This window comes from Gavia stellata, chromosome 4 (genome assembly GCF_030936135.1).
Source record: "Gavia stellata isolate bGavSte3 chromosome 4, bGavSte3.hap2, whole genome shotgun sequence".
NCBI classification, from domain to species: domain Eukaryota; kingdom Metazoa; phylum Chordata; class Aves; order Gaviiformes; family Gaviidae; genus Gavia; species Gavia stellata.
This window is the reverse complement of record NC_082597.1, coordinates 85,030,991-85,052,331: the sequence shown is the minus strand read 5'-3', so window position 1 is coordinate 85,052,331 and position 21,341 is coordinate 85,030,991. Positions and strand designations below refer to the sequence as shown.

Genomic DNA, 21,341 nt, shown 5'->3' with positions numbered 1-21,341 from the left:
TTCATCAGCCTCATTTAATACATTTCAAACTGGGTAGCTGAGGATGCCTTAACAAACAGGAATTTGTCCAAGCTTGGCCGGATTCCCTCAGCTGCACCCTCAGCCACCAGTTGTAGATGACTGGTACTAGCCAACTGTAAACCACTGTTCCTGCACAAGTAACAATTGTCAAAAACAAAACCAAACAACGTAGAGTTTAATCTCTGTATTGTTCTGTGCTGCTATCAAAGGAAGCACTCGCATGAAAATACAAAAGCAGGAAACATTAAAAAAGTACATTCCTTGGCACCAGCTATTTGCCGATTTAAGTCTTCATTACATAGTGCATCATACGGCATCGTTTACGGTTGGACTTGATGATCTTAATGTCTTTTCCAACCTAAATGATTCTATACCAATAAATAAAAGATGCACTGCGGGCACCTTTAAAGCAAAACCAAACAAAATCCAAATCAATGAAACACACATAGCCCCCCCCCAAAAAAAAAACCAAACCAAACACCAAGCAGAGTGAAGACTAAAGCAGCAAACACTTGTGACTTGTAAAAAAATCTTAACAAAGGTCAATGTTGCCCCCGAGATTTTTATTTCAGCCATTAGCTTTGAAAGCCAGACATATACAAACGTCAGTAAATGCCAAAGGTAATAAATAAATAGTACTGTCATACAGCCATACTCACTGGCTTTCCACAAATTCTCTTTTTTAGTTAAGTAACAAGGTTATAATAATAAATGACAAGGAAGGATGCCAGTTTTGCTAGCGTACTAATTTTCTTATTCAAAACTGCAAATCATCAATATTCAGCTCACTCCTGGAGTCCTCTTCCCATCTTGCATGTCTCTGGAACGGCCCAAGCAGCACCAGCGTCATCGGTGTGACTGGACAAAGAGCACACTTGACAGTTTTTCTGTGTGAGGTCTCCCATATAAAAATCAGCTCTTAGCACATCTTTACTTTCTAGTAGGGGAACATAACTTAGAACCACAAGGCACAAGAAAAAAAAAAACAAACAGGTTTAATAATGCATATTTTAAGCAATACTGCTCACAATGCTTTAAGTTTAAATTGTATAGCAACCGTTAAAAAATTAACATCAAAATAGCGAAAAAAACCCGTACACATCACAACATGCAGCCTTCACTAACTTCTTCCAGACTGCTTCTATGTTCTTTTTAATATGTAAAGGGGAGACCTCATCGCTCTCTACAATTACCTGAAAGGGGATTGCAGAGAGGTGGGTGTCGCTCTTCTCCCAAGTGACAAGCGACAGGACAAGAGGAAATGGCCTCAAGTTGCGCCAGGGGAGGTTCAGGCTGGATATTAGGAAAAATTTATTTACGGAGAGAGTGGTGAAGCATTAGAACAGGCTGCCCAGGGAGGTGGTGGAGTCACCATCCCTGGAGGTGTTCAAGGAACTTGTGGACGTGGCACTGCGGGACATGGTTTAGTGGGCATGGTGGGGTTGAGTTGGTGGTTGGACTTGATGATCTTGCAGGTCTTTTCCAACCTTAGTGATTCTGTGATTCTATGTACAAGACATTTAAGAAAAAAGTAGCAAATGCTGTCAGAGAAGCATATGACACTTAAACGTAAATTAGATATATAAACACTATTTAGGCTAAAAATAAATCCCTGGAGACAATACAAACTATTTGTTAGACATTATCTTTTTAAAAGTATGCTTATAAAAAAGCAAATACATTTTAAAATCAAAACCACTTTAAAAAAATGACACCTGAAACTACCTAGTTTTCTGTTTTCACCTTAAATTGCACAAACGCTTTAAAAAGATTACAAAAATTAACATGACAAAAAGATGTATGTCACAATATGAGTTTTGCCCAGTAACTGGTATTAACACACGTATTATTTTCAGCAGTCTTGTGTCACAAGTCCATCACCCTTCAGCTTGTTTAGGCTGAGAACAATCCAAAATAACTAGTGTCAACACTCTGTGTGTGAACGCTCATGCCAGAGACAGAGCCCCTGCAAAGTCTGATTGCGCTTTAAGCTTACATTCTACCCAAAGTCAAACTAACTTTTCTGTAAGGATGAGTTCGTGCCTTTGCAACTGCTCCCCACAAATCTGTGTCGTCTGTCCTGCTCAGAGACACAGGCACTGAATTCCATTTCGGTTTGTAGCCGTGCACGGTTCACTCTCCATGCCCACAGCGTCTCCCACAGCGTCTCGCCTGACTTAATGCTCGTCCAAATGCTAGCAACCTTGGGTTCAAATTTTATCTATCTTGCATAGCATCAAATAAGCCAGCTCAAAATGTTCGCTGCTTAACCTCCTTCTGGTCCATGGGACAGGCTTTTGTCAGTGGGTACGTCTTTCAGTTTCCATCTGACCTTACTGCCTGGCTTTGTGCTGAATACCTTATCAAAATTCAAATGGGTTTTATCAACTAGCAATTCAATCAAATAACTGAATCAGACAAGGGTCTGGGATTTGCTTGACACAGCCCACTTAGAAAAAGAAGTTTGCTGGTGAGTTACTTTGGGGAATCTCTCCATGAGCCTCTGAAACCCACTACCGAGGGCTAGTGGAACCGAGGGCTAGAGGAACTACCATAGGCTTTCCATCTCTCCCATCCCGAGCTCTATGAGCAATAGTGCATTTATGCCATGCTTTTCCCATTAATAGTACTGCTTTGTGTTCTCTGTCCTCAGATGTGGCGCACCAAATCCTAGCTAAGTGACCATTTGTTTCCCAATTCCCCCATTTTCCTTCTTAAACATTCCTGGAGTGAGGACTTTAAAACAGGAAAAATTCTACGATACTAAGTCAATTAATCTCCACGTCAGCCTGAGGGCAATATAGAGGCAGGCAGTGAAGGAACTGGCGGGATGGAAAAGCTAAAAAAGCTAGTAGCATAGTTTAGTCAGGAACAGCACAGGGCTGAGTACCAGCTAACCGCCCCCCAGTATGGCAACGGTAGGGACACAAAGGGGAAGAGTGATTAATCAGCTGGATAGAAGGGAAAGAACTCGGATTAATGGCTATTCTTGTTACCTGCGTATATCCCCAACTTCTTTTCAAAAGCACTGAACCGTCAGCCCAAGCGATGGCCTTGGCAAAAGCCTTGGCAATGACTTCTACAATCCATAATGATACACTATACAAAAAGTACAGCGTATATCGGGAAAAGACTTCTGTGCTTCTGCCTGGGGGAAACCCAGCTGCCTGAAAATCGGCAGCAACTGAACCAAAGCGCCAGGAAACACGTTAATAGGAAGCAATTTGATATTGGCTCTCCAGAGGGCTGGAAAGTTTAGTGTTTTCCCCTCACCGCCTTCTCTAACCTCTGTGATACTACAAATGCTTCTGCTGAGTGACAGAGGTATCCCTTTGAAAACGATGAGGACAAGATCAGGGCTACCAGCAAGGAAAGTAGTGCAGCTCCTGAAATCCCACCTATGTCCACATGGAGTTACAGATACGGCACCTAATTTCTCTCTTACACCGAAGGAAATTGTTCAGGGATTATAAGGGCAAGGATTTTATGCAAAAGAATAAAAAGAAAGAAAGAATGCACTGATAATGAAAGTTTTGGTACTCTGATAAGTTAATTTCCTTGGTTCCTTGAGACAAATTGGAGTCACCATCACTGGAGGTGTTCAAGGAACGTGTGGACGTGGCACTGCGGGACATGGTTTAGTGGGCATGGTGGGGTTGGGTTGATGGTTGGACTTGATGATCTTACAGGTCTTTTCCAACCTTAGTGATTCTGTGAAATACACCTCACCATACATAGCCTCTCTGGAGCTGAGCGGCATGAGTGTGATGTGCAGAGCAGACATGAACAGCTGGGTCAAGAATTTAAATACAGCAGCTGAAAAATCAGAGTTCAAAGCGGGTTTGAACTGACTGCAGCCTCCAGTAGAAAATGCTTAAGGTCTGATAATAGAAAGACTGAAAAGTACTGCTTTAAGAAATTGAATGTAGTTCACAGCTGTCCAACAGGCTAGCATACGAACAGATGTACACATCGCTATTAAAAATGAGGCCTTTCCATTTCATCACAGAGATGCAGACAATACGCCGCATGCAACAAACCACATCCCATGGACCAGCTCAGACCAGGGAGAAGCACCCCCCAGTCGCTTTCAGAGGCAGCCATGCTCAAGAGCTGCTGTATGGAAGGCAGCCGGGGACCACAGCTCTGCGGGCGCTTGGTGACAAGCAATAGGGACAACAAGCTAAGGAAGAGCAGAAAATGGTGCACCATCAGTGATCACATTCCTCCACACCTTCTCGCACGTGACAAACGAGGAAGAGACAGCCTCACCTTATCATTCATAAGGAGATTTGGTTATACATGTCACTAAAGACTCAAGTGAAAATTTTTCTCCATATTAAAAAACTTAAATAAAAATCTGCCTGTGGGAGAGGGCCACAGATCTGATATTCCAAAGGAGCAGAAGTAATAAGAAAACACATTTTCTTGGTGACAGTGGTAGCACCAAAGACAGCCTCTTAAGTTAATTAATGATGGGGGCAACTATTCAAGCAACCTGAGAAGCGCCGGCGATTAACTCTTAACAATAACTCTGGGACTAATCATTTTCCTTTCCCCATAACTAATTTACCTTTTGCCAGTGGGGTGCTCTCATACATGGAGATTTACGTTTATGGCACATTAAAGCTTAGCTATATCATATTACTTAGTAACTTACTGGACAGGATCATTTACAATTCTGCCTCGAGGCCTCAGAACCCAGTTTAAAACAGAGACCCCTGTAAATGCAATTATCCTGACCCGGCCGCTGCCCAGAGGAACTGCCCTTTCCTCGTGCTACCTCCACAGGACTTCTAATAACGTTCCTGAAGACCTGATCTAACATTATCCATTTAACTGAACAAGCTCTTCGTACAACAAAGAACAGAGACCAATGCCAAGAAGTCACACAGAATCACTAAGATTGGAAAAGACCTATAAGATCATCAAGTCCAACCATAAAGTCACTCAAGCCAGGCACAAGCGAGGTGCTGGCCCAACTCTGGAACACCCCAGCACGTTACACACATTTTATAAACACGCACCTTTGACACAACCAGGTCCTCAAGTTATTTCTGTAACTTAGTTAGCTGTCTTACAGTTAAGTAAATCCGTTCTCATACTTCTCTTTCTCACCTGGCTTGTCTGATCTCATTTGGGATTAAACTCTACAGCCTGTATTTGTACAGTACTTCCCAGGCCCTCCTCTCCACGCCTCATTCTGTTGGGCGCCGTACGAAGAATTTGGGAGCAATAACCCTGCTCACAGTCCAAAGCAAACTAGACAAATGAAAAACAAACCTGCCCCAATGAGGTATCCAGGGTCACCCTAGAAGATCCCACAGTTCACCACGTGGGTAAGGCACAGAGCCAACTTGCCCCCATACAACAGCACCTCAAACCTTTAAAGCTCATTATTCAATACATCCTGTATGTTAAAATGTCCATCTTAATTAAAAAGGCTGCCTGCCAAAATCATACCACCACAAAGCATCCCACACGCCCTTTTTGATTCCGTTACACAACAATGAGAACAATTAGGGCTTGCAGTGCTTTACAGACATTTAAAAAAAAATAAAAAAATCACAGTAAATGGTGGCTTTAAGATATAACTGAAGACTGTCTCCACTAATCAGCTAGGTCTGACTTCTCTACTGAGCAGTTTCCTACAATAGCTTTCACAAAACACTGTATTTAATTTTGAGTGATGAGTAGGAGTATTTCACTCAACTTCAACACCACGTGCTAGCAAGGCATTCAATCATTTTATTTTAACAACAAATTTATTGTTCAGATACTAGAAATTCAAGTCTGGGCAGCTTTTTAACACACGTAAGTACGTTTCATAGAAAGTAAAAAGCAAGTTTCCCATTCTGCTCAGGATGATGAAGTCTTATCTTCTTAGCAGAAATGGACACCTTTGAAAAGAAAACTCTTGAATTAGAGTAAAGGGTATGTGAAATCCCGTAGCTAACACCAACTAGCGAGGTAAAGAAAGTGAAGTAATTTCTTGACCTCCATTATAGGTGGGATACTAATTTTTCAATCTGCTGTGAAACTGATTTCAGTAACATCATGGGAAGGGGAGAAAATTGCGTATTACCACGCATGCAAGAAAAATGTTTGAAATATCCTATTTATCTTCTCTCTCTGAGGGACGTGGATTCTTTTGTACTCCTTGATGATGCGATTCACAGATCAGCACTTTGGGAATCAAGCCTATGCCCATTTACCAGTGTAATATGATCATTTAGCATAATTAGCATACAATATTTTGACACTGCCACGGACTTGGACCAGATTTGAAATGTAAATATTTGCCAAGCAATACATCCTAGTGCCCAGCGCTACATAACGGTGTAACTTAAGACACTCACTTGATGTGCTTTCTCTTCTGGGTACAGACTTAAGGCTGCTGTGGGAATTCTCACTTTCGTAACATAAGGCAGTTTAAATATTATAGATAATGTTATATTAATTTCTGCAGTATCAAATTTTAAAGGGGTGGAAACAAGATGAAAGAGCTCACAATAGAGCAATCATTTCAAGTGGCACAAGGATGAACAGCAAGAAAACTCCTGGAACAAGTAACAACCATTTCAAGCTTCCCCAGCTATCTTTTCCCGGGTGTACTCCGCCACCCAAGAGCAGAGCCCAGCTTTTCTAGGACACAGGAATCAACAGAGCACCATTCAGCGTGATTCAGAGCATGGCGCACATGCAAAAAGTAATCAAAAAAAATCATTGCAAGATGTAAACACACAGCAGCCTTACAGGAGAGACGTTTTATGCCTAAACCAAGGCTTTTTATAACTGTCTTAAATTCTACAGCATGAAATTTCATAGGTTCTTTATCTTACATACTGTAACATTTTGTCTCATTTACGACAAATACAGATGTTACCTATATCAACGCCTAACACCCCCCAAACTCTCTCTTCAATCTTTTCCTTACAACAGAAATATCCAGAAGCTGTTCATGTCCAATAGCAAATGTAGAGATTTTAAGCTAGTTATACACCTCTTGTATTAATACATCTTATTACTAATTTTTTCTCTCGGAAACATACAGGTCCTACAAGTGAAATTGTCCACAGCAGTTAGACAACAGAACTACTGCCCTGACATTGAAAAATCCCTCTCAGTATATTTTTCAGTTCTCCCTTGTATAAAGAGTATCCCAAGGTCAATGCGTCTTTGCCATATCCCCAAGACTGAGTCATTGTGTGGCATCACCTGTAATGATAGTTTACACAAGAGCAAGGGAAAGCTGCTTCAGCATTTTTTTCTTAGCCTCACCTAACATGTTCTTTGCCTTTTCCAACTGCAGGGAGATGTTTCTCCTTTACAGACCACGATCTCTCGCCACTCATCCCAAAATGCACAACAGTAGATGTTCTTTGCCTGTAGTTGCCTTTACAAGTTTTACACACGCAGCGCAGAAGCACGCAACAGTCCCCAGCAAGCCAAGTGCGTGAGTGGACTATTATCTCTCTGCCGCTCCCATGGCTAGGACCTACCACCCTGCACTCCTGGCAGCCTTCGGCAGAACACGTGGCATTCAGCAGAAAGGTGGCTCTCACCTTTCCGTTCCCTGAAGGGCCAGAAGTTGCTGTCTCGACAATGTCAGAACCGCAATGAAAGGTAGGCAGTGCCACGTTTTCCATGCGCTTCTTAGCCGAGGCTAAATCCCCGAAGAACGTAGGGAGTGTAAAAACACAAAGCAATAGGCCTGCAGCTGCCCTAGGACACCAAACGCGAGGGTAACAGTCGGTCCCTCCAAGATCAGTCTGTTTCTCCAAGCCTGTTTATAAAATTACACTTGCACAGAAGGATAAGACTTATATGGACTAAGGAAAGTGCTATCAGTAGGAACCCTGCTTGGGTCTTCCCTGCTTCCTTTCCCTTCAAATGTCAGAGGCAGATAAGAAAACAGAGGAAGAATAATATTTGCATATAATGAAGAGAATTACTGTCCTCCTCTGTTACATTTCCTTGGGTACCTACAGCAGCACTTGGAGACAACTACAAGCACGTTACTCTGGACACTCTAAGCATTTGGGGCAAGAAAATAACAGATCACAAGAAGGTTTCATAAGGGCTCAGTGTTGGCCGAACTTGTCTCCCCTTAATGTCAATGCGAGCAGCATTAAAGATCAGATTGACTGACTCCAAGTATCCTTCACAGAGATCTTACTTACTTGAGGTAACTGGATGTACGCCAGTGGAAAAGTTGCAGACCAAACCTGGAGAGATGAAGAAGACCAAAGTGAACCTTCTTGCCTTTTGGACCCACCTCCTATCACAAACATAATTACTTCAAGAGGACAGAAAGGAGGGATTGGGCGGGAAACAGGAAAAGTTATGTCAAATCTCACCTGCTTCTGAACAAAAGGAGTAAGTCTAAACACTGGTCTGTAGGGCATAATATACTGATTTCATCTGGACTCAAATTTAAATAATGACAACAGGCAAAATATTAAAACAGACTCACAGTAACTAAAGGGGAAAACAGAGCAAGGGAAAATGCAAAACTTGTGTCAATTAAATCAGAAATACTAGTCAGAAAAATCCAATGCTTCTTCCCCTTTGCATTTAGGTCCCCTATCATCACCAAGACACCTGATGAGCTGTTTACAGCAGCAAGAACAGAAATTAAGACCTTCCCTGCTGAACTCTCCTGCACTAGTCCCACTTTCTGACTGGTCTCATCTTTGCTTCTACTACAACAAACCTCTGCTAGCGTGAAAATCACACAAAACCAAAGAACATAAAGCACCCCACCTTCTCTAGTCCATAGTGGTACTTTCAGGGCTGTAACAGCACCATCCCAGTCCTAGAAGGGTGCTGCAAAAATAGCAAACTGACAAGAGTGAGACCGGGACTTCCTCCAACCACATGGAGCAGAGACGCAGAACAGTACCATCTCCAATGTTCAACACCCCATAAAAATTATTGCAGCTGCACACAAAAAGTACAGGCTGATTATTGAAAAAAATGTGATTATTCATCAAACCTGGTCAACAGAAATGTTTCCATTGCCCCATTGTCGTCGGTGGTTTTTAAATGAATGCTTTCCCTCAGCCTGCCTCACTGTATCATGTAAGATTCTGAAACACTGTTTCCAGAGTCTAGAAGTGACAAGAAGTACTCAAGCATATCTATGAGAAAATAATTAATTTCTAAATGTTTTCAGATTTCCAATATAAGGCATTTTTTAAAGGTAGATAAGAAAACCTGACTTCGAGAACGGTGTTTTCAAAACTAACTACTGTCCCTTTCAGAACAGTAAACCTGGAGCTAATTAGTTGCCTTCACCTTCAATCTTTTCACATTCAGTTTTAAGAATTAATTTACCCCAAATTAATCCTTGCCTTTGCTCCCGAGAGAAGGTCTTGTTGATTACCCCGTTCACACGCTCTATTTACTATACCTGCTGGAGCACATGCACACCTCAACATATCATACACGTCTGTTCTAGACATCTTCCATAAAATGAACTAATACTATATGAACACCAGGCTCTTTGCTGATGTCAGGCTCTATGTCAAGCACACGCAGGCAGGCAACCAACCAAACCAGCTCCCTAGAGACAGAAGAGACAGCTTTATTTCAGCAACTGAATTAATCGTATTGAAGTCAAATGTGGCTTAGCAAAAAATAAAAATATAAAAAAAAGTCAAGAATTAAATAATCCAAGTTTCCTACAGTTCCAGTGCATAGGTGTTGGCTAGTTAGTCAAACTGATGCCACACACAGTATGAACGAAAACTCAGAGGCAGATGCAACTGAGGAGCTCAGTTCATGCCCTCCAAGATTCACTACTGGGCTCAGGTAGGAACAAGGTTGTTGCAACAAATGATGATGCAAGGAACAGACATCCTGCGAACCCTTCAGAAACTTGCATCTTTCATGATGATGTCTACACGAGCAGGGAACTGTACTCAACAGCCAGGCAACCTGTCCAATCCACTGTTCACAGCAGAAGGAGGTCAGGAGACAGGGCTGCCTTCCAAACCAGAAGTCCTATAACATGAAGGCTAGCAAAAGCTCGAAAAAAACTGTAGATCTTTTCTCTTCTAAAAAGCTCAACGATTGGTAGGCACTTATCTCCTGGTAACCGTTAGGTACGTCACCACACCTGGTCCTCTAAAATAAAGCATACTTGTCTTTCAGTTCCTCAAATCATCTCCCAAGGGCAAGCAAAGTCCGTTTGCTTTTGTAAATGGATGCCTTGGACTAATGCCATCAGCACCAGGTAAATACCTACTTTGGCTCTCACTGACAGTTTCGAGTTTGCTGTGGGGCTATTTTGTACCTGAAGCATGGGACGAGTGCATTTTATTAATAAAATTAAAACCTACATCTCTAACCACTTTCAGACCTTTGAAACAGTAACAGGGCTGTCTAGCAATCCAAGCAGAAACAGCCTGATAGCTATCATCTTCTACTGACTTCAGAGGAACGTGGAGCAAAGAACATAACCTCTCAGTGCCTCGTAAGAGTAAAGGAGAGGGATGCCTTAGCAGCTCCAAAAAAGACAAGTGCCTTAAGAAGATTTTGAGAAGTGACTTTCAAGTTTAAAAAACAGAGGAATTAAATACTGTTTGCTGAAGCAGAAAGAAAAGTTGGAGATTCCTGCAGGAAGCAACATTTCTCTTTAAAGCTCTTTAAAAAGCAGTTCAGAAAAAAACAGCTGCATATCTAAATGACTTGAACTAGTTTTGTTTCCCCTGTTGTGGTTTAATATAAAAACAGCGAGGAAGAAATGGACTACAGACAGCAAAACAGAATGCGTGGTTCTCTTACCATAGAATGAACTTCCTCAGTTCTTCAAAGAGGAATTGATAGAGAAAAGAACAAGAAGGAAGAGCTGAAGACAGAGACTACATAGCTGGGAAAACCAAGCTATGATGACACACAAGCAGGACTTTTTGCTTTCATAAAAGAAAGCAAGACGTAATAGAGGTTGCTTGTGAGTCCCTGAAGAGTAGGAAACTTCAACTGGCGGAGTAAGAAAAGGAAAGCCTAAGAGCAAGAAAGAGAAAGAACCTAATGAAGGTGAATTTTTCATGGGAAAATGACTGCTTTAAAAAAGCGTGTCTTGAGAAATTATTTAAAGAAAAATAGAATGAAAAGGGGAGAGTTTCTTGTATAACCCTTGGGAGATATTTTGTGGTGACAGTGCCACCAGGAAGGGGTGGGACAACATGGAACTTGGAAAATTGAAAGCCACGCAGAAGAATTTACATTGGTGTGGGAACTTAAGACTCTGTCTGTTCTCATTTCCTCCTCCTGGTTCTCCCTAGAAGAATCCTTCTCTGATTCACAATCCTTTTCACTTTGCCGTCTATAATTGGAATAGAGAACACCTCCAAAACATTCCTCTTCACAATGAAGTCTCTTCCTGTCTTTCATATCCTTGTACGGATCACTGGTCCCAGAAATTACTTTTACCATGGCTTTCTTATCCTGATCTATAACCACATTCACCTGAAATACTGTCCTGGGTCTTCCTTGTTACACACCTGAAACAGGAGAAGCTTCATAGTGTAGGATTTAGCCCCTCTTCCATCCCAAGTGGTTGTGAGGGGAAGAAGGTGGAAATTTTTCTAGAGTTGCAGTTCTTCCCCTTTGCTCTTCATCTTTTATGGCACCAAATAGCTCAGCAATAGGTGTCTACACAATTTACACGCCCCTCATAGCTGCCTCTGCTGCCATCAATAGTGTCCCAGGTGCCATGAAATGCAAAAGTCTTGCCTGTCCTGCCACTTTCTCCATTGCTGGGAAACAGCTCAGCAAGAGCCTTTTTAACACTCAGAGCCACCGTTACTTGGCAAAACTTTGTGAGACAGCACAGCAGCCCTGGGGAGATCCAAATGCTCTGCTGTACAAAATAGAATCACTTTATTTATGTTTGGAACGTTTCCTTTACAGGCTTTTAAGCCAGCCATTTAGATCTTTATTTTACAGGGAGACATGCTCCTGTCTGCTTGTTAGTACACATCTCTTCTATTGCCAGAGCCATTATCCCATTCCCCTGATGGTATTTTGTCCACATGTATATAAATATATATAAACAATACTCTGCACTCTGTCCTCAAGTGGAAACAACACGCTAGACATTCTTAGAATGTTACGTTGCTTTTGATCCTTTGTAACTTCAGCTGCACTTTCTTCAAACGAAGCAAAGCAACAACCTTCACTTGCATAAGGTTACAGTCTTAACATAAAATGCAATGCAAAGCTGATTTTGGGATAAGTACATATTTGAGAAATCAAAGAACTGTTCAAAATAAAGCTAGTTGAACACCTTGGGCAGAACCACCTTACACTGAACTGTGTGCAGTTACGGGTAAAAAACAGCAATAGACACAGAGAAAGGAAAATACGCTTTCAAAAGTGTTCTTGAATTATTCAACCTTTAGAAATGAGCAAATCCAAACAGAGAGTCTCCTTGCCTGTGCTCAGCATGAGTTTTGAGTATGGCTGCAATCACCATAAAAAGTGGTTGTCAACATACTGCCATAAGGCACCTGAGGAGACAGCATTCCCTACCAAACTGCAAAAGACGAGGAACTTGGGTTAGTAACACCGGAGTATGCAGTGCTGTCTCTCAGGCTTTGCCGCTCTAAAGCCATATTCATTTGGAAATTAGTAATGATTACCTAGAGGTTGTAGAGAACAGTGCAACCCCTGAATACCGATAAAACTACCAGTCAGAAAGTACTACTCGTCCAGCTTTGTCACAACATTTTCTTTCCTCCGAGTCCTTCCCAGCAGTGTCCTAAACCTGGGATTCCTTCAACTTCAAGCCCTGCCTCCCTCAATCCTTCAGGTCGAATGACTTTAGTTAGGAGTGAACTTGGAGGACACCAAACACCAGAGAGCTCACAGAGCCCTCTGCTCTCTTGGACTTGAGTTGATCCCTGTCCCCGAGGATGGAGTCACGAGATTTTGAGCTAAGTCTCCTCCAAACCTGCTGGCTGTGACATTTCAGCTCTCTGTTCAGCGTACCACCTCATCCTTCCTTTTCAGACCTTCCTCCCAGGGGAGGGCCGCAGACTTCCCCTCCCTTAGCCTCCTGCCTTCTCAAGCCTCCTGCGTTTTCACTTACACCCCCCCAAACTCCTTCTCCAGTCTGGCCCTGCCTCCTCCCCAGACATGCCACATCAGGATAATACAGCTCTCGTGGTCCCATGCCTGCAGGAGGTTGATATATTCCATCACATCCTTACTATGAGTAGACACAGACCAATCCAAGCAATTGTAAATCAGTGAAGACTGTCCACAGCAAAGGCAGCTCTACTGTAACGATATCAAGGTAGAAACTAAAGCTCAGTTCCCACAGTTTGGCTGATTCTAGAGACATGCAGTGACTTGGCTTCAGAGAGATCATCGGCTTTTCACTAGTTAATGCAGTTTGTTTCCCTTTTTGCATTTGTAACAGGGATCATGGAAATAAACACCCTAGCTATTAGTCACTTCCACCTTCAGAAATATCAGGCATTAGAACAGCACAACAGAGTTTGCATTATAAAGGAGCACTCTGACAGCAAAAGGAAAAAGTGCTTTCCAAAGAACTTAAATATGAAAAATTTTTCCTGTTATGCCTTTTGAAACAAAGATTAATGCAAACTTCAAATCTTTTAAACTGATGTTACTACTTCAGTGTTATCGTAACATCACAACATCATATCCACATCACTGCAAAGAAATGCTAAGCTTAATTAATACCTTTGTCCATTTAAAGGCTTATTGGAGCATATGTTTATGATTTAGTCTGCCTGATCTCCCTGGAGCTGCCCCCAGAGCATGCCTATCTGTTTTATACTCTTGATTTTAAAAGCTTTTCAACAATAGGATTTTTTTCACCCCTCCTCAACAGGCAGTTTAACAGCCTAATACATCTCATTGCCATCAAAATGCAGTTCATTACCTACTGGGGATCCCACGTTTCCCATCTGTTCTTTCTTCTGTGCAAAGCACGGAGGTCAGATGCCTCCTGTTCTACTGCGCTTGCAGTCAAGGCAAAAGCAGCAAGGCTCTGCCCAAGGATCGTGCCTTATTCTACAAACTCTAGACCTCAAGGTTTATTTTTGACAGCAATGAATGCAAGTGCTCGGAATATCAGAAGAAACAGTTTAATAGAGCCTGAAGAGGAAGTGCTTTCAAAAACAGGCCGAGAAGGAAAGGTGAGGTAGGGGTTGAAAGCCAGCTGAAGCACAGTGCTGTCTCACTGTGGCAATAGACAACTCAGAGACGCATGACTTTCGAAGAAACACCTGCGCAATGAGGAAAGCATCCAACGTCCTTCAGTGGAGAACAACGCCCTTTCACAGAATCACAAAGGTTGGAAAAGACCTGTAAGATCATCAAGTCCAACCATCAACTAACACCACCATGCCTCATTACAAACACGCCACAGAAAGTATGTCACTGAAGCAGAGGAAGTGACCCACGAGACCGATTTGATGGGTTTTTTCCCCAGGAAACACAGTGCTGACATTCAGCAATGCAAGTTTCATCTGAGAGAGGCTACAAGGAGCAGCAGAACAGTGTCTGGAAGTCAGCTTTAGGAGACCAGGAGAGATGGAGAGGAAAGACAGAGTGGCCTAGTGATAGGTCTTCTGTCTCCAGTAGAGCATCTTGTTACACGTGAGCAAAATACACAAAAGTTTTTATCTTCCCAGTGAGCACTTCTCCTCAAAATCAAATTCTAGCATGCGTTGTACTGAGTGAAGAGAAGGCAGTTCTTCAGCACATCCCTACTTTACCACAATTTCACTGCCATGTGGAGAAGAAAAATCAAAGACCTATTTTTAGTCCACTCACATTCTCTGGGTATTGCTAAGCCGGCCCTACTAGAATTGACTCAACCCTAAGGTCCATTAACAACCATGCCACAAATGGGGAAGTGCTCTGCTGATCCTGACATTATTCTACTCTCTACAGAGTCAAAGAAGGTAACCCTCAGGTAAGAACTCTTCCCCGATCATACACAGCCTTTTCCCAAGCTCAGCACCGTGTTGTATTGTCATCACACCTCCTACATGAATTTTGAAAGAACATGACTTGACCTATTCCAGAAAGCATCTTTAAGTGATGTTACACTAAAGAGGCACTTTGTACATTGAGAATCACAAAAGGAAAGCAAGTTTTCAAATAGAAAGTATCTTCAGCACCCCTGCCCACACACAACCCCCCCCTTTCCAGCACAAGCCCTCAGCATAGTGAGGAAAATTTTTGATTTAATTTTTTTAAATTCCTCTACTAAGTATCTTAGCAACACATCAGCACCCTAAAAACCTTCTCCATTTCTTCATCTGTGGTGCTTACAAGTATTGTCATAGTTTTACACACCTCCTTCCTTCTCAGACCAAATGGCTGCTTGATCTCAGGACCAGAGAATTCGTGTCGGAGCAGGCCTGCGGAGGTGATCTAGTTCCACTCCCGCTCTACTCTACATAGGGTTGGCTATGAGGTCACAACGGGACTTCATCCACTTCGGTCTTGAGAACCTGCGAGGACAGACGTTGCGCAACCCCTCTGGGCAACCTGTTCCAACACGTGACTGTCCTCATAGCAGAAAAAGTTTTTGTTAGATCTGGCTTGAACCTCTTGTTTCAACTTATATTTGTTGTCCCTCATCCAACCACCACATAGCAATGTGAAGAGCCTAGCTCTGTCTTCTTGACAACCTCCTCTTAAGTACTGGAAGGTTACTAGAGGTCCCATCAAAGCCTTCTCTTCAGGCTGAACAAGCCTGGTTCCCTCAGCATAAGATCCTCAGACTGTATCAGGGCCCTGACCGCGCTGAAGGGCCTTTAAAGGCCCTGATCAGCCTCACCTGGTGCCTCCACCCCCGCTCTCTCCCCATGGCCCCAGGGGCTCCATTTAAGCTCTGCCTTTGGCCTCCAGTCCCTGCCCAAACTATGTTGCAGGTGTGCCTGTCCCCAGTCATGAACCCCCTTGATCCAGACCCTGAGCCATGGTCTGACTTCCTCACTTGACCTCAGACCTGTCGCATCGCTATGGACATTGCTCAGTGGTAACTGGACTGTGTCTGACCCTAATTACCCTCACGGGGCCTGATCCTGACCTGCTTATTCACATCTCAACTTGATCTCGGACCTGCCTAATCACCGCAAACCTGCCTGGCGATCTAGAGTCTTGCTTGGTGCTGGCTGCCTCACTCGGTACCACGGGACAGGACCCTGGGTGGCGGGGTGCCTGCCTTGTCACCTGGGTCACCACACTCAGCTCCCAGCTCCCCACTCCTTCCCAAGGGCACGTGCTCCAGCCCCCCCCGGTCCCAGTGGCCCTCCACTGGACTAGCTCCAGTTTATCCATACCTTTCTTGTCTCTGAGAGCAGAAACTGGAGGCAGTATTCTAGACGCCGTCTAGCAAATGCTAAGTACAGGCAGATAATCGCTTCCCGTGGTGTACTGGCTGCAGTCTTATTAATATAGCCCTGCATACCGCCGGCTGCCTTTGCTTCCAGGGCACGCCGCTGGCTCACACCCAGCTTCTTTAAAGCGTTCTCATCTCCTTCTGTGCATCAATAAATGTAGTGACACCCTTGCACTGTAAAAAACTAATGGGGCATCAGTCACTTGCAAACAGCACAATACTGAAACGTGACAAAAGCGAAAAACCGGCATGGGTTTTCAATCGTCAAACCCAAGTGCAACGGGAACGTTGCAAACAAGCAGTCTCTTCTGATCAAGGCCCAACCAACTCCATACCAGCTCTCACAGAGTAGTACTGAGACAAAGTCTTGGATTCTCTAGTGCAAACTTGCTAGTTTCACACGTGCCACAAATGTGAAATTAACTCCTCCAACCAGTGCTGCAGCCTCAAGTGGTGTTTTGCTATTTCATCTTGTGCTGTTGCCATGTTTCACTTTTTTATTGCAATGTATTGTTTAAATTATTGAGCGCTAACTATGGCCCCATGTTCTATGCTGATATATGAGCGCATTTCTTCAGCGGTTATTATCCTTTGCCATTATACACCCTGGCTATAAAGAACTTCAGCTATCAACTTAACAAACAAACCATTAAAACTACCTGTGGCACCTGTTACTAACAACTTTGCTACAGTAATATGTGAAGTTTTGGCACCCACGGGTAAAGTTTAGGCCCGTCTAAGAGTCATAGCACAAACAAGCCCCATGATTTGACTCTCACGGCTGTTCTGGAGAATATCCAACTTTTTCCCAGTCAAATCCCAGATGACTTACCCCAAAGTCTTAAGTTTAAGTTCAGTGCAGGCAGGTAGGAAAATCAGGTGCCCCATTCCTAGCCCTGTCCTTCAAACCACAAAACCATGCAGAGTAAAAGCATTAAAAAAAAAAAAAAAAAAAGAGTTGATAGAAGGACTAAGTGAAGAAACACAGCTTTATTCACCCTGTAGTCTAGTTTTTCCCCCAGCACAGCATCCCCATACCACAGGTCCTCTGCCCATCTGCACTCCCCAGAGCTGGGGGCCTTTCTGAGAGCGGTGGAGCTCCCGCCGGGAGCACGGGGACAGGCGGATATCCAACATCCAGCAAGAAAAGTTTCCAAAAGCTCGCACAGGAAAAGGCAAAGCCGGAGTCAAGTTGTACACAAGCAGGGGGAAGGCAGGAACTCTCAGCACCACCTCCGCGGGCGGCTGCCGCCGAGAGCTGTCACCCCCCGGCCGGCCGCGGGCTTGGCCCCCTCCACCGCCGGCAGCCGCTTCCCTCCCGCAGCCCCACGCGTGCTCTGCCCCCCGCGGGGGCTCCTCCGCGCTCCCACCCACCCAGGGCTCGGCTCTGCGCCCTCCCGCAGCCTCGGGGGGGTGGGCAGGGGGGGAGAGAGGAAGCCCCCCGCCCGCAAGCAGCGCCGGGGCAGGAGTATTTTCCCCGGGGGCGTGGAGGGATCCCCAGGCGAAGCCATCTGCTCCCGTCAGGGATGGGCGATGCGGGCTCTCCGGCGGAGAGCAGGAGCGCGGACGCAGCCGCCGCTGGGCTCGGCTCGTCCCTCCGAACTTTCCCGTTTCCGCAAAAATCACACAGGCAGCGGGGGGCCGGGGGGGGCCCCGCTTCCACCACACACTCCTTACCCCCACGAGCCTCCCGCTCCCCCACCCCGCCGGGACCCCGCTGCTCCCCAGCGCCGCCAGGCCGGCGGCCCCCGGCCCCCACCGCCCCCCGCCGCCCCGCTCCTGCCATCTCCCGCGGGCGGGAAGCCCCGCAACTTTCCACCGCCCCCCGCCCGCCGCGGCGTCGGGTCTCACCCGCGCGTCCCTGGGCCGGGCCGGGCCGGGCCGGGCCGGATGGGGCCGAGCGGTGGGGGAGCTGCGGAGGCACGGCAGGACACGGCCCCAGCTCCTACCAGCGGAAACGGGAGGAGGGGCTCGGACCGGCGCTACCGAGCGGGGAGGAGCTGGGGGCGCTGCCCAGGGGAGGCTCCAGCCCCGCGGAGGAGGGGCGGGGAGGGACCGCCGCCGGCCCGGTCCGCCAGCGCGCCTCACGCCGCCCGGAGCCGGCCCGGCCGAGTCCGGAGCAAAAAGCCGCCGCCATCCCGCGCCGGATCCCTTTCCTCAGAGCTCTGCCTGGAGCCTGCTCGCCCAGGGCCCGCCCCGCTCCCTGTGCCGGCCACGCACCCCACGGCAGCCCCCCGGACCCCCCTCGGGTGGGCACCAGGGGCACCCCCCGCCTGCACCAGCCCGGAGCTGGGGGGGCTGCGCCGAGGCTGCGGGCACCCACCGCCTCCCCCCTCGGCTGCCTCCCCTGCCCTGCGGGGCCTGCGGCTGAACGGCTCCTCTGGGTTCACGTAGGCGGGGGCAGCAGCCGCGCCAAGCCGCGGGCCGGCAGGCTGGGTGAGGGTCACCCACGGGCGCCTCGACCGCCCCTGCAAATGGCGGACCCACGGCGAAGCTGCTCGTCGGTCCCAAGGCGACAACCGCCAACGTATCGCTGCGGGTTCTAGCACAGAGGGTGCGCTTGTCGGAGCGCTCGTCCCAGCTCTCTGCTATGGCGGCAGGAGACCGCAGTCTGCGTAGCACGGTGGCCGTGATGCCGGGCGAGAGAAGGCCACGAGGGAGATCCTCTGAGATCCTACAGAAAGGCCCCACCTGCCTTCCCCGGGTGTCAGTGGAAGTGCAACAAAAAGTTAATGGAGCCAACCTCAAACGCTGTCTCCATCAAAGAGTCTTAACACAGCTGGGGAAGGCTCTGGCGCACCACCTCATCTTCCCTGAGCGAAGTCTTGTGTGAGGGGGAAGCGGCCTGGAATTGGGAAGAGGTACCTACAGAAATGGACCAATGCAGTTATGGACATGGGCCTGGGGAACCAGGCAACGCCACGGCCTTGGGGACGAGTGGCTGGAAAGCTGCCCCGCAGAAAAGGACCTGGGGGTGTTGATCAACAGGCGGCTAAATATGAGCCAGCAGTGTGCCCAGGTGGCCAAGAAGGCCAACGCCATCCTGGCCTGTATCAGAAATGGTGTGGCCAGCAGGAGTAGGGAGGTGATCGTGCCCCTGTACTCGGCACTGGTGAGGCCGCACCTCGAATGCTGTGTTCAGTTTTGGGCCCCTCCCTACAAGAAGGACATTGAGGTGCTGGAGCGTGTCCAGAGAAGGGCGACGAAGCTGGTGAGGGGTCTGGAGCACAAGTCTGATGAGGAGCGGCTGAGGGAGCTGGGGTTGTTCAGTCTGGAGAAGAGGAGGCTGAGGGGAGACCTTCTCACTCTCTACAACAACCTGAAAGGGGGTTGTGGTGAGGTGGGTGTTGGTCTCTTCTCCCAAGTGACAAGCGACAGGACAAGAGGAAATGGCCTCAAGTTGCGCCAGGGGAGGTTCAGGCTGGATATTAGGAAAAATGTCTTTATGGAGAGAGTGGTGAAGCGTTGGAAGAGGCTGCCCAGGGAGGTGGTGGAGTCACCATCCCTGGAGGTATTCAAGGAACGTGTGGACGTGGCACTGCGGGACATGGTTTAGTGGGCATGGTGGGGTTGGGGTGATGGTTGGACTTGATGATCTTACAGGTCTTTTCCAACCTTAATGATACTGTGTAACTGTATTTTACACAGTGTGAAGAGCAACTCAAGGCTCTTCTGGTAAATATTTCTGCAGAAGGAAGATCTGTTTCACATTCCTAGGTCCCCTGTGTATTCTCATTTCCTTCTCTGGTGCTGCTGTTGTTGTCACACTTCTCAATTCAAGGGCATGTTCACATCAGATATATTGTCTCATACCTTCCATTCTGTCCTATGTGGACTTTTATAAACTGCTCCGTTCAACACAGTCTAAGCATCCTGGTGTTAGTGCTGCAAACAACACAACTGTCACCTGCTGTATGTTTGTTCCTCTCGCCCCCAGAAGAAAAGCATGTGCAGCAGCATTCTGTTCTTCATTTATTTATGTACAAAAGTACACAAATGTTGCTGTGCGTTTACCTTAAAGCAAACAGTGAAGGAAATCTGTCTTGCAATGCAGCAGGAGATAAAGAGATCTGGGGAGAGAATTTCATTTGGTTCTTTCGTTCTAGGCTCCAAAAAAGGTCCATCTCCTGGATGCCGTAGCTCTAATGCAGTAACTCCCATTGTACCTGAGGACAAGGATCTTCATTCCAGAATTCTTGTCAATCTTCAAGTAACTCAGGCTCAAACTTTGGAGGTAAAGAACCACTTCCTCAAAGATGAGCAGCACAAGAAACCAGTAGACAATGAGGACAAGTTTGACACTTTTGGTGGTGGTGCTATTGTTACAGAATCACAGAATCACAGAATCATTAAGGTTGGAAAAGACCTGTAAGATCATCAAGTCCAACCATCAACCAACCCACCATGCCCACTAAACCATGTCCCGCAGTGCCACGTCCACACGTTCCTTGAACACCTCCAGGGATGGTGACTCTGCCACCTCCCTGGGCAGCCTGTTCCAGTGCTTCACCACCCTCTCAGTAAAGAAATTTTTCCTAATATCCAGCCTGAACCTCCCCTGGCGCAACTTGAGGCCATTTCCTCTTGTCCTGTTGGTTTGTTTTAACAGAGGCAGCATGATGTTGCATTCTTTACCTGCTGGCATAAGCACAAGTAGCATTATACCCAGGTATATGGGATTTCTGTAGCTCAAGTCAAAGCGAAAGATGAATAGATGAAACTAAGTCATCATTTGGAGTCTAGCTTGGAAAGAAGGTAAAAAATGCTTGGAAAGAAGATCAAAAATGTATGGGAGCTTTGTCTGAACTTGACAATCACTTAGGGAAGAACTAGAGGATCCCTCTGACACTGGGGACTGGAGTGGCTGAAACTGCAGATGCACTTTCTACCCAGGAGACTGCACTAGGCTGCAGATCTCTTCTCA

At 46.1% G+C, this 21,341-nt stretch overlaps 1 protein-coding gene across 2 annotated transcripts in view; it reads right to left on the bottom strand.

Moving 5' to 3' along the window:
* TSPAN9 (tetraspanin 9) overlaps positions 1-18,312 on the bottom strand; it is a 200,532-nt gene extending 182,220 nt beyond the window's left edge. Inside the window, exon 1 of one of the 2 annotated variants that reach the window (XM_059816799.1) lies at positions 18,269-18,312. The gene's annotated coding sequence lies outside the window, so the exon portion shown is untranslated. Of the gene's footprint in view, positions 1-8,204; positions 8,231-18,268 lie in introns of those variants that run through there. The other variant, XM_059816800.1, reaches the window with a different exon arrangement.
* Positions 18,313-21,341: the final 3,029 nt, after the last annotated feature.